Genomic DNA, 13,087 nt, shown 5'->3' with positions numbered 1-13,087 from the left:
TACCAACAAGTGCTCCACAACTGTTATATTTGACCATGAGAAGTACTTGTAAGAAAGGCGTTAGATCTTAAACATCTCTGCATTCAAAACTATTCCTAATGACACCATTCTCACATCAGCACCGAGCTGCAAGTTGTCTTTAAGCCCCTAGGCCTCCCCTAAGGACACAGCTGTGCCCATAAAACTTCTCACCCCTTGTTATTCTCACACCCCAACCTTTTACATACTTCCCAAATTATCTGTACCTAATTCAGCTTTGAGGGCCAGATCTAGAAATAAATCAGTAGGATTGTTATCGGAACTACGATGGTTTCAACCTATGCCAACATTTTCATGGGTTCCATAAAACAGACACTGCTCAAGACCCAATGGCTTGGTACAGATTTATCAACATGTTTGTGGGCTGGATTCACAGAGAAGACAAACTCTTCCACCTACTGCAACAGCTCACCTGCTCCTTTTCCAAATCCAAAGCCACTTTATTTGATGTTGACCTCCACCTCAACTTGTGAAAGGCTACATTAAATCCTTCGTCCATGTAAGTCCAACTAATAAATAACAATACCTACAATCTGGCATTCTTATAACATCAAACACCCCAACAACCTCTGCTCCACCACAAAATCTCTCATAAACTACATCTACATCCTTCACCAGGCTTTCCTTTCGTATGGCTGAACCACAGAATTTATTCACAACTGCCTTGGAGTATCATCTTGTCATTCTCTAACTAACGCAGCTCCCACTTCGTAAAAACTCAGAAGCTTGTCCCTTGTCAGCCAACAGTGCCCATCCTCAATTGATTACTCCACCAAGGCTCAACAGATCTTGCAACCAAGGCTACAACTTGGCTGAAATCATCTCCCCTTGATGACCCCCACCATTACACCCACTGTCATACTCCTAACTATTGTAACATACCTATCAAACTATATGACATTCCCAGCCCACTATCCCCACCTCAAGGTCTCCATCAATGCAATCTTTCTCACAGTAAAACCTGCCTCAGGCTCCCACTAACCTCCCAACTGCTGGTAAATCATACAATATCAACAGTGAAGAAACTGTGAAACAACACGTTGTTTACCAATGAACATGCTCAATAGCTAGAATCACAGGAACTAAAACTGTGCTACCACATGCACTATTTATATTCTCCCATGCAATACTTGTTTCCCTGAACTCCCAAGATGGGAACCTGCACTCCGATATACTAGCACACCCATGCTTCCTGGACCTAACCTTCATTAATGTACAGCCCCTCCCTTTCTTTCCATTATTATTTTTCCATTGCATATTTATTTTTATGCCTTTTATTAATTATTTTGGGGGTATGTTGCTTTTTCATCTTTTCCTCTCCTCCCCTTCCTCATCTCTGTTTCCTCCTAGTACTCAAATGCAAAATTCATTTCATTACTCATCTTCTCACTCCGTGACCATCTCTGGGCTGACACTAGCACAATGCTTACCAATATCCTATTTTTCAGCTCCTACTCTCTGTAACACCATCATGTGCCTCCCCTCTTCCCTGCAACAGGTGGGTTTCTCTAATCCTGTGATTTAAGTTACCTATCATTACTTTTCATCCTTCCCCATTCTACCACTAACCAATAGTTCCAAAAGTTGGGAAAGTTTCTAGTACTTCTATGTGTGTCTATTGATAGTTCTAAGGATTGTGTCTGGATGGTAAGTAATGGCAAGCAATTTTCTCAAGACACTTTTCCTTTTAATACAGCACTTTCATTCAATAGTAACCTATGGCATAATCTTTTATGCCAATGCAGCTAAGGCAAAACAATATGCATTTTACAGAAGCATGTAGTAAGATTATTACATAAAGTTTGTAAAACCATCTTGTAAATGCCCCTTTAGATACGCTAAAATTCTTACATTGAGATATCAATACATTTACTGCCCATACATCGCTAAAACGTTTCACTGACTAAAGTGGTATGGGTAAGTTATCAGTTTAAATGCATTTCTTTCTTCGGCTCCAGATGCTAATGTGTAGCCTATTTTGTAGGTATGCGCAGAGTCGTATAAGATGAAGCAGACTGCCACGCTTGTCAGAAAGAAGGTCAAATACAGCCAGTAACAATGCCCCTGATGCTGACATCTGTCAATGAAAAAGTTATTTTATCCAATCTATTAAGGTATTTGTGGTTAACAATAGTAATGAATTTGTGATGAACTGTGAAAATCACAACCAAAGTATTTAAAGTAAAAACAGAAGTCTAAAACAATTCCATATTAGAACACTGGTCAACTGACAAATATTAAATAAAATAGAAAGAAACTTCCACATGGGAAAAATATATTAAAAACAAAGATTCCAAGACTTACCAAGCGGGAAAGCGCTGGTAAACAGGCACAATAAATAAAACACACAAACAGAATTTCTAGCTTTCGCAACCGACAGTTGCTTCTTCAGGAAAGAGGGAAGGAGAGGGAAAGACGAAAGGATGTGGGTTTTAAGGGAGAGGGTAAGGAGTCATTCCAATCCCAGGAGCGGAAAGACTTACCTTAAGGGGAAAAAAGGACAGATGTACACTCGCACACACACACACACACACACATATCCATCCGCACATACACAGACACAAGCAGACATTTGTAAAGGCAAAGAGTTCGAGGATCTCTGCCCGAACTCTTTGCCTTTACAAATGTCTGCTTGTGACTGTGTATGTGCGGATGGATATGTGTGTGTGTGCGCGAGTGTACACCTCCTAAAACCAAAAACTATGGCGGTACACCTCCCACAGCCCTTTTGTGAACTGTTATTTTGGTAGGAATTGTATTTCCACAGCAGAAAAGAAGCAACTTTTTTCAACTTTACAAGTGACAACAGTAGTGCCCTAAAGACAAACAGAAATTGATTGTTGTAGCATCTCCTTTTCCTTTTTTTCCTGTTACAGTGTACTACCACAAGATGTCAGGCACATCAGAAATGGTACTCCCAAAACATTTGTAAAACCTGTAAGTTGGTGGCAAGTATGCAGCATGTATAGCTCCCAAGCCCCTTGGCGGAACTACTTGGATGAGAAGTACACTTCCTGAGAGCATTAAAAACAATGTTATTTGATGGGATGCATACTTCCCTTGGCACTAAAAGCCATCCCTCACAACAAATAGAAATTACAGTTGGTGTATAGGACTACCACTAGATGCTACGAGTGTACCGAAGAGGTACGATATAAAAAGTTAAGCAGTTTATTTGAAGATTCAAATGGTTCAAATGGCTCTGAGCACTATGGGACTCAACTGCTGTGGTCATCAGTCCCCTAGAACTTAGAACTACTTAAACCTAACTAACCTAAGGACATCACACACATCCATACCCGAGGCAGGATTCGAACCTGCGACCGTAGCAGTCGCACGGTTCCAGACTGCGCGCCTAGAACCGCGAGACCACCGCGGCCGGCTTTATTTGAAGACATCAGTAGAAAACTGAAAATACCAAAATAGTGAAATACATATTAGCAACTCCTCCTACAAGTTATCAGAATACTTGGACTCAGGTATGTAAATTCTGCTTAATACTAATGTATGCACATTTATTTAAATTAATATATATATTTTTTAAATTATGAGTATGCAGATGCCTGATACTGTTTCTGAAGCATTAAATAAAAAACAACAGCTCAGTGGTGTATGAAGCAACTGTTTTCTACTATAAAAGATAATACAGATATGTAAGTATGTAAAAGTCTGAATACACAGATTACGTTGTTTTTTGTTCTTAAAATGTAATACCACAACACATAAAATATTCTTATAAAAATTAACCATGAATGAATAAAACTACTAGGCCCCTACTTCATTCTGACTCATTCAACATCCCTGAAGGCTTTATTTCATGATGTGTTTAGAGAGGAAAGCTTTTCAGTCATGAGCAAACAATTCACTGAGGGTACTGAAAGATTGGCTACCAGAAATAAAATAAGTTTATTAAACATTAAAAATAACCTGTAGTCATGAACTTTCACAAACACCACACAAAGCAAGAAAATGACCAGTCTTTGAAAATCACATCAAGTGTCAAAACTATTTGAAGATGTCAAGCTTTTAGGTACATCTATCAGAAGTGATCAAAAGTGAAACACACACTTTCAAGATCTCACAACTACACTATCAACTATCTGCTGTATGCTTCAGGTGCTAAACACTAGGTGCAACTCACAAACACTGTTACAGGCTTATTATGCATATTTCCAGTCTGCAATTAGGTATGGAATAATATTCTGAGGCAGCAAATACTGTAGTCAAACTACATTCAAAACCCAAAAATAAACTATCAGACTAATTTGTAACATAAAAGTGATACGATTCATGTCATCCTCTTTCTTCCCTGCACTAAAAATCCTGAATCTTCCATACTTGTATCTACATGAAACAACAGTCCTTCTTAGAGACTATTCAGTAACAACCAGTGCATCTTGGCATACTGTGTCTGTGCGTAAGTATATAACGATAAACATTTAATAATACTCATGTCTCATGATCCCGAACTTCTGCGTATCAGAATAGTATTTTCATAGTAGAACACAATAATACAATCACCTACCAAACAATATCCAATTAAATATGTTGCCTTTTGTTTTTGAGGCCCCTCTCCAGTTGCAGTTTTACAAGTAATATGGGATTGACTCCACCTTTTGCAACAGTAAGGGATTCTTAGTTGGACCAGCCGTGTTTCACTTTATTTCAAGCATCTTCAGTGGTAATGAAAGAAAGCCTACTTAAAAAGGGCTGGAGTTATTTATGATGGACCACTGCTTTTAAACCATAAGTGAATTCATTGAGAAAAAGTGGAATTCTTATTATGTAAAATTATGTCACATTAACTTAAAATATTGTATTACTGTTGTCACATACTGAACTGTACATGCAAATATTGTTTGTGAGAATTCAGTAATTTGTACATGTTTAATGTCAAACTCATTGTCTACAGTGATCACATCATAAATTGCACTAGCATTATACTGTCCATATGTAATGTTTAATTATGTACTAACTTGTACTGTGTATCTGTATAAGATGTCAGTACAGTAACTAAATAAAATGAGTAATGATATTTATTGAAGACAATGTGTAAATGAATGAGAGATAAGAACAGAACCACTCAAACTGTTTAAGTTAATTCCTAAAGAAGAAAATGAATGCAGTGGTTCTGTAAATATACTCACTAACACACCTAACATAGGCCATTACTAAATCATTGTGTCATATGGATCACAGTAACAGGTACAACCACCAATAATGTAAAACACAAGACAAGATATACACCCACTACAAGCGAATGAAGCAATGACTAACATTCTGTTGATTACTTTAAAAACCATAACCAACTTTAGGGAGATTATTTTATCACGGCCATCAGCCATACTATATTTGCTCTTGAATGTTAGCAAACTATTTTATATATCTTGCATAATTATCAGTAATGTCACTAATTAGACAGTTATACTACTCTACTTCTGTCCAACAACCTGTAACATTATGTGCCTGCATTCATTACTGATGAGAAAACTGTACTCACATATTATATGCATGATTACTTACGTAGAATTACTACATTGTTTGTTACATTTCTAATACAGAACCCAAAAATTCAAATAACCTCTACAGGAGTGGTTAGTAAGGAGCTTCATTATAGTCTACAATGAATAAAAATAATGTCTGTGTGAATTTATGGACTTAGGACATCCAACAGTGAAGTTATTAGCATCGTACTAACAGTAATGTGAATATCTACAACAAAGTAAGTGTAAGAAATCAAAAAAATTACTGTAAGTGAGTATAGATTAATACACATTTTGTAACAACTCGTGTATGCTTTCCAATTCGAAGGCCATGTTAATTAATCTAATTTTTTAAATGCCATCATCAACCAAGGTTCTAAGGTACTATGAAACAAACTTTTGAGACTATGTAGGTCACAAGTAGCCACAGCATGAGTTAAACATAAAAGCAATATAGATTCCACTTTTGACCATGAAGTATCAACATTGCAGCCTGGATGAAAAAAGCGGGTTAAAAGTACCTGGTGAATGACAGTAAGGTGTTTAAACTGTAAAATTACTCTGGTATTTGGCTGGGATAACTTGTGGGATCAAGTCAAAACTGCTCAAGAAGCAATTTTCACAAATAGAAGAAGCCACATAAGCACATAACTACTGAAAAAGGAGGAAATCATACTGATAATATGATTACCAAGCTCATCTGGATTGAAAATATTCTCTTCCCACAAGTAACAATGACGTGCAGCAGTGAATAGTTAACACGAGTAAGAAGGTACAGTTTGTAAAGCTGATCTTACAAAGGTGGAATGAAAATTGAAAGGAAAAAAATGTAGAACTAAAATACATGATGCTTCTGCATAATGAGTCAAATACGAAAAAAGATAAAGAGGGAAAGCAGGATTCAACAGCAACTGCACTTGATCTCATGGAAGATATTGGAAATGCTTTGCTGAATGCAAATTTGTCTTTAAAAATCTGATCTATGGAAGTAAAGGGTCTTATTAACGTGACTGAAAAATTTTCAAATGTGGTACACTGCTGCATCATGAACATTTATGAATTCCAATACAGTTTGAAACATTATAGTAGGCCTAAATTTTTTTCCTCACAATCTTTTGATGTACAGTGAAGTTAGCATAACTTTAGTAGAGGAATACGTAGAACTGCCATGAGTAAACTGACAGTATTTTAGCATGTAATGTATCAAATGAGGCAAGCAAGAAGGTTCCCTTCAATTTTCTTACAAAGGCAAACAAATCAGTTTCATTTGCCAAAGGCAAAACAGCTGTTGTACACAAAAACAGTGCCTGTCTCTTGCCCCTGAGAAGTCAGCCGAAGGTTTGCATTTATACAGTAAAGCAAGAAGTTAATATTTAAATACAATATGAAGACTGAAACCGCGTAATACAGACCACAACTTATACAACATAAAACAAATCTGGCATCTGCTAACGATTCCATATAATCAAACATGTCAACGAGGTTGGGATGGACATAATATAGCAGCCCTGCTTCGAGCAATGGTGATCAGCACAATACCTTTTCTGTACTGCATCTGTTTTTCAAAACTTCTTCAACTACAATGAAAATTGTCTTTACATAAACACTTTCTGTTTTTGGGCATTGTAAGTATCAGAGATACTACAACACGACATTTCATAATATTAAGCCATTTCATTGAACTGCAGTTAAATAAAATGAACAACCCTGACTTCTTTCAACATTACACAGAGCCCTCTCCAACGAATCTGTGTAACAATGATTTACGACATAACCCTGATGTAGTATGATCTACCGCCATTAAAGATATAAAGAAATAAAAATAAATCAGGGTAACTGAGTGACGGCAAACAAGTACTCCTACATAAAAACGAAAAGGTTGTATAGTATATGGCCTATGTTTAAATTCTTATTCCGACAGAAAGAGCACTCCAAATACAGTACAATGGTGGGCAGTATAGTATATGGACTATGTTTAAATTCTTATTCAGACACAAAGAGCACTCCAAATACAGTACAATGGTGGGCAGTTACTGTATATTACGTATATTTAATTGCTATATTTATACTTAAAACTGATGAAAGTAAGCATCTTGAGCTGTAGATCGTGAATCAGTATCATATTACCACTTCTTTTTTTAACAGCTGTAACTGACACACAAGTTTTACAATTGCACATTAAAGCTTCCCGGTACTCCAACAAGTTTTCTGTCTACTAGTCACATCTTGTCACCGACGTCACAAAAAAATACGCGGGCACTGAATTAACAAGCTAGAAGAGTCTACCAACAATTGCAAATTGCAAACTCTATTGCTTCCCTTCACCGTTATTAAAATCATAACACACAAGTCCGCGTTGCGACAAGGTTTTTAAGGAAAAGACGAGCATACAAATGGAACTAAAGCACTAACTGTACTGTATCGTATTGGAATATGACAAACCTTTGTTATATCTGGCAATGCAGTGCTTTACCTTGGACACTCTGCCACTGCCTACACTCCGTATTCCTTACATTACAATTTATATTAAGCAGGACTTTCCCCACACTTCCTACGCATTCACGCCAGCACTACTGCTAAGTATACAGCCCCAGTGTTACAAACACTGATAACAGATGTTATCAAATTTTAATTATAAATCAAACTTATATTTAGATATTTCTGGTTACTGTCAACACTAACTGGGAAACTGATTATATTAAAACAACTACGCTCAACAAATTCAAGAAGACTACAGTTCTGCTTACCTCCCCCTTTCATCAATAATTTTTTTCTATTTTTACTACGTTACCGGGGAATCCCAGACAACACTTTTTCACTTTGAAACAACCAATTACAATCTACCAGCTGTATTTTAAGAATATACATAATTTCAGAGCACTTGCAGAGTACATCGATAAGTTGTAAACCAACAGCTGTTTTTAGTGTCAACGTAATAAAAACATGAAATTATAATGCGCAGTTCCATACATGATTTTTATAAAACCGCACTCTCTGACTTTTCCAGAGATGCTGCAACCTAAAGTGACTTTTTGATAAAGAATTATCTTTGACATAATTATACTATATACGTTTAACATTACTACCATGGAGGTATAGTTACCACAGTCTAATATAACAGTCGCGACACACACTGCTGTAAAATTTGTTGCCGTTTGACAGCTGGAGCGACACTAGCGCTTCAAGCGGCAGGTAAGGTGAAGGTCAGACGCGTTCTAAGGATAATGAGTGTTTGCATCCATTTCCTACGCAATTTCCGAATTATTCGAGTTAGTTTCTTGCCTCCAAGAGTTTGTGTAGTATCAGAAGGCATATATGTTTCTAAAAATGATTCTAAAATAACCGCAAGTATGCACAAAAACCATGAATAGAGTGGCAGGCTACAACACATTCGTGAAGGAACACTTGTGACATTGGACAGAATTCCAGCTTACCACGATGATATCAAAAGAATATAAACACACAGATTCACATGTAAGAAGCACAGACACGTACCTCTACAAGCAAAAACGATGGACAGCTCGTTTGTCGTTCTGTAGGCATACTGTGTTTGTCATTGTCGCCTGTTGCCACAAGTACAACCTTCATCTTTATATTATTCTAAGTGGGACAAGCAACTGACAAATAGTGGGAGAAATATGCTGAAAACATTATAATGCGCTGATTACATTACATTTTACGAAAAACCAAATATTTGAATAATTTTCAAACAATCTGTCTGTAGGCACTTTCCTTGTCCCATAATAGTTTCGCTCGAAGTCTAGTGATCTGCGCATTCTGACACTTCACATGCTTTTGTAAGGCAGGAACAGCTGCATTAAATCTAACCACTTCATCGTCAAAGCAGATCCGTGTTGATGATTCTTACGAATCTGGCATTAATACAAGGAAAGTTGAACTGGCTGCTTCTGTGTCATAGGACTGTTTTACAGCTTTAGATTGACTGTCGAATCTTTGTGGCAGTTTCCTCTTCGGCAATTGAGGTGGCTTATTTGGAATGTCGAACAGTGTGGGTACTGCATTCCACACGAGTTTGTTATTGTCTCCGTTCATGAACTGGTTTTGTTCGAAATGTAGCGAACAAAACCTAATATTATTATATAGGTAAACCGGGTCTTTCTTCATAAGGTCTTCTCGTCTGCTATTAACTAGCCATTTTTTTGCTCCTAAAACTAAACATTCATCATTTATACACATACATTTGCAAGTGAATCCTGACGATACAGTTTAGTAACATGATGGTATATACCTCTCAGGATCCTTAGGAAACCTAAAAAAGACAGCTGTGGTGTCTTCTTCCTATTGCTGCTACAATTTATTGCGTTACAAACGCTCCCGATGGTAAAAACAATTGTATAAATCAAAATAAACAATCACTATTCGCTTTCACGATCGCGCCGAACTCACTGTTCAACCTACCGGCCGCTTGGAGCGCTGCTGGCGCTGAAGGCAACAAAATTGAGGCGAAGTGTCGCGACTGTTATGTTAGACTGTGATGTCACTTAAAATCCGTCTTGATTGCAAATTTTTTTATTCATATGACCGGTGTGAACCATCTCCAGATCTGTAAAAATAATGATACTAATTTACTATTTAACGGAAGCAAATCTTTTTTCATCCTATCTAATCAGCATCAAATGTACCAGAGCGTACCTGATATTTCAGTTACAGGAGTAACCCGTCCAAATCCAGCAATTTTCACATGTTATGTCACATAAAATTGGTTGGCAGAGTGCATGTCATTTATATTAATTATAACACTATTACCTACAGGTGGCGTCTGATACATTTCTTACATTCCATTTGCACATACTGTATTCAGTAGGTCTTTTTTTTAATTAAAAATACTTAATTAAAATATGTAGATGTCAAGGTTAAAATCTGTACTTGTCAGAATTAAAAAACAGTAAAATTATCATTTTTATACGATCTAAAAAACATAGGGCGATTTTTATATCGTATAAAAATGATAATTTTACTGTCATACACTCATCCATAGGACGCCGAAGTTTACGATTTGCATTTTCCGTCGATATCTGTATGAATATCGATTTTTTGTCTTATAGTGTATTAAACATTTCAATAGAGATAAAAATATGACTCAAAATGGTTTCAAAATTGATCTTACACATTGTTTTCGAACGAACGAACGAAAAAAACGTCGTCCTCATCAGATAACTCCCTTATTAGCGGATGATGTTCCAAAATGATTCCTACAAGATGCCCATCTCTCGGTACAAATTTTCTTCATCAACATTACTCTTTGGTTAAATGCTGCGATGAATAATTTCACCTGTCGTCATCTTGAAAGCCACATAAGTAGCATTTTCAACTGAGACATGTGGAAATGCTAAGGGGTTTGCAATGGTAGTGGGAGGGGGGAGGAGCAGAAGGGGGGATGCACGTGAAAGTAATTCATGCTTGTGGGAACAAGACATAAAACATTAACATCTAGACACAGCTTTAAAAATAAACCAGAATATTGGAGAAAATGGTCAGGCTTTTAATATTTCTCTTGCACTTAAAAAATATGAATCAAACATTTTGTACAATAAGCCTAAAAGTATTATCACTTCAGACTGTTCCAACTGGGAAGGACATATAGTATCTGATAATAAATAACAAAAGGAATTTCATGTATTGTACAAAATGTACATGAGATTGATTATAACACCATTAAAGATGACTTTAAAAATTTGTGTGATGTAAAAAGGTGGAGATTGATTACAACACCATTAAAGACGACTTTAAAAATTTGTTTGGTGTAAAAAGGTGTAGGGCTGAAGACCAATTCACACTGGCCATCATTTCATGTCATTACTTGTCAAAATCTGTGGTTGCTTGCTGATGACGCCATGGTGTGTTGTATGGCATTGAAGTTGAGTGAGTGTAGAAAAATACAAGACGACACAGACAAAATTTACCGTTGATGTGATGAATAGACAATTAACAATAAATGGGGGAAAATGTAAGTTATTGCGAATGGTTAGAAAGATCAATCCTGCAATGTTCGATACAGTATTACTAGTGTCCTACTAAACACAATCAGTTACTTTAAATATCTGGGCGTAACTTTGCAAAGTGATTGAACAGGCATATAAGAATCGTGGTATGGAAGACGATTGGTTAACTTCAGTTTATTGGGAGAATTTTAGAAAAGACAGGTTCACCTCTGAAGGAGACCACAAATAGGACACTGGTAGGACCTATTTTTGAGTACTGCTCGAGTGTTCTGATATGAACAGCTCAAATAGAAGGAAGACGTCAAAGCAATTCGGAGGAGTGCTACTAGATTTGTTACCAGTGGATTCGAACAACACATAAGTGTTATGAAAATGCTTTGGGAACTCAAATAGCAATGCCTAATAGGACTTCCTTTTCGAGAAACAGTATTGAGAAAATTTAGAGAATTACATTTAAAGATGAATCCCAAACAGTTCTACTGCTGTCAACATACATAATGTATAAGGACCACGAAGATAAGATACGAGAAATCAGGGCTCATACGATGGCAGACAGTCGTTTTTCCCTCCCTCTATTTGTGAATGAAACAGGGACCAGTAGTGGTACAGGGTGCCCTCCACCTCACATTGTGGAGTGGTTTGTGGAGAATCTATATAGATGTATATGTAGAAAACATTCCACAATGCATTTCAAATGGCGGCATTGTTGATCACATGTTCCCTAAGCTCATATCCACCCCATGCACAGATAAGCTTCCATCCTGCATTGTGCTCATTACATTACGGTTTTCATAGTGGATATCACTTGTTATTCTATGTATTTGTTTTTCTTTCTTGTTATTTGTTGTTATTTACAATAGAGTCGAAACAGTTGAGGACAGCAGTTTGAGTTGCAATCACATGCCTTGATGTGGCATGATGTGATGGACAATTGAGGGTATCAAAGCAAAAGCTGAAATGCTTAACTCCGTTTCCAAATGTTCCTTTACAAACGAAAACCCTGGAGAATGAAAACATGAGTGAAATAAGTATTAGTGTAAGTGTTGTTGGGAAACAGCTCAATTCTTCAAAACTGAAACAAAGGTCCAGGACCCAACAGAATGCCTATCAGATTCTATACTGAATTTGCAGATAACTTAGCTCCTCTTCTAGATGTCATCTATCTTGAATCCCTCGACCAAAGGCTGTGCCAAGTTCTTAGAAGAAAGTACAGGTCAAAACCATTAACAAGAATGGTAGTAGACATGGTTCACAAACCACCATCCGATATTGTTGAGATCGATTTGTTGCGGAATCTTAGAAGATATTCAGAACTCAAACATAATGAGCTACCTTGAAGGGAATGACCTCCTGAATACCAGCCAGCATGGATTCCGGAAACATCGATCACGTGAAACCCAACTTGCACTTTTCACACATGATATACTGAAAGCTTTGGATCAAGGCTGTCAGGCAGATGCAGTATTTGTTGATTTTCGGAAAACATTTGACTCAGTACCACACAAACACTTACTGTAAAAAGTAGAGTCACATTGGTGTACCAAGTGAAATTTGTGACTGTATTGAAGACTTCTTGATAGGGAGGACACAGCATGTTATCTT

General features: G+C 36.9%; 1 protein-coding gene across 1 annotated transcript in view; it reads right to left on the bottom strand.

The window, feature by feature from the left end:
• LOC126354911 (uncharacterized) overlaps positions 1–7,082 on the bottom strand; it is a 104,101-nt gene extending 97,019 nt beyond the window's left edge. The window contains exon 1 of the mRNA XM_050004981.1: positions 7,062–7,082. The gene's annotated coding sequence lies outside the window, so the exon portion shown is untranslated. The remainder of the gene's footprint in view (positions 1–7,061) is intronic.
• Positions 7,083–13,087: the final 6,005 nt, after the last annotated feature.

This window comes from Schistocerca gregaria, chromosome 3 (assembly GCF_023897955.1).
Source record: "Schistocerca gregaria isolate iqSchGreg1 chromosome 3, iqSchGreg1.2, whole genome shotgun sequence".
In the NCBI taxonomy this organism is placed as follows: domain Eukaryota; kingdom Metazoa; phylum Arthropoda; class Insecta; order Orthoptera; family Acrididae; genus Schistocerca; species Schistocerca gregaria.
The sequence above is the reverse complement of the archived record's forward strand: the minus strand, read 5'-3'. Positions and strand labels throughout refer to the sequence as shown.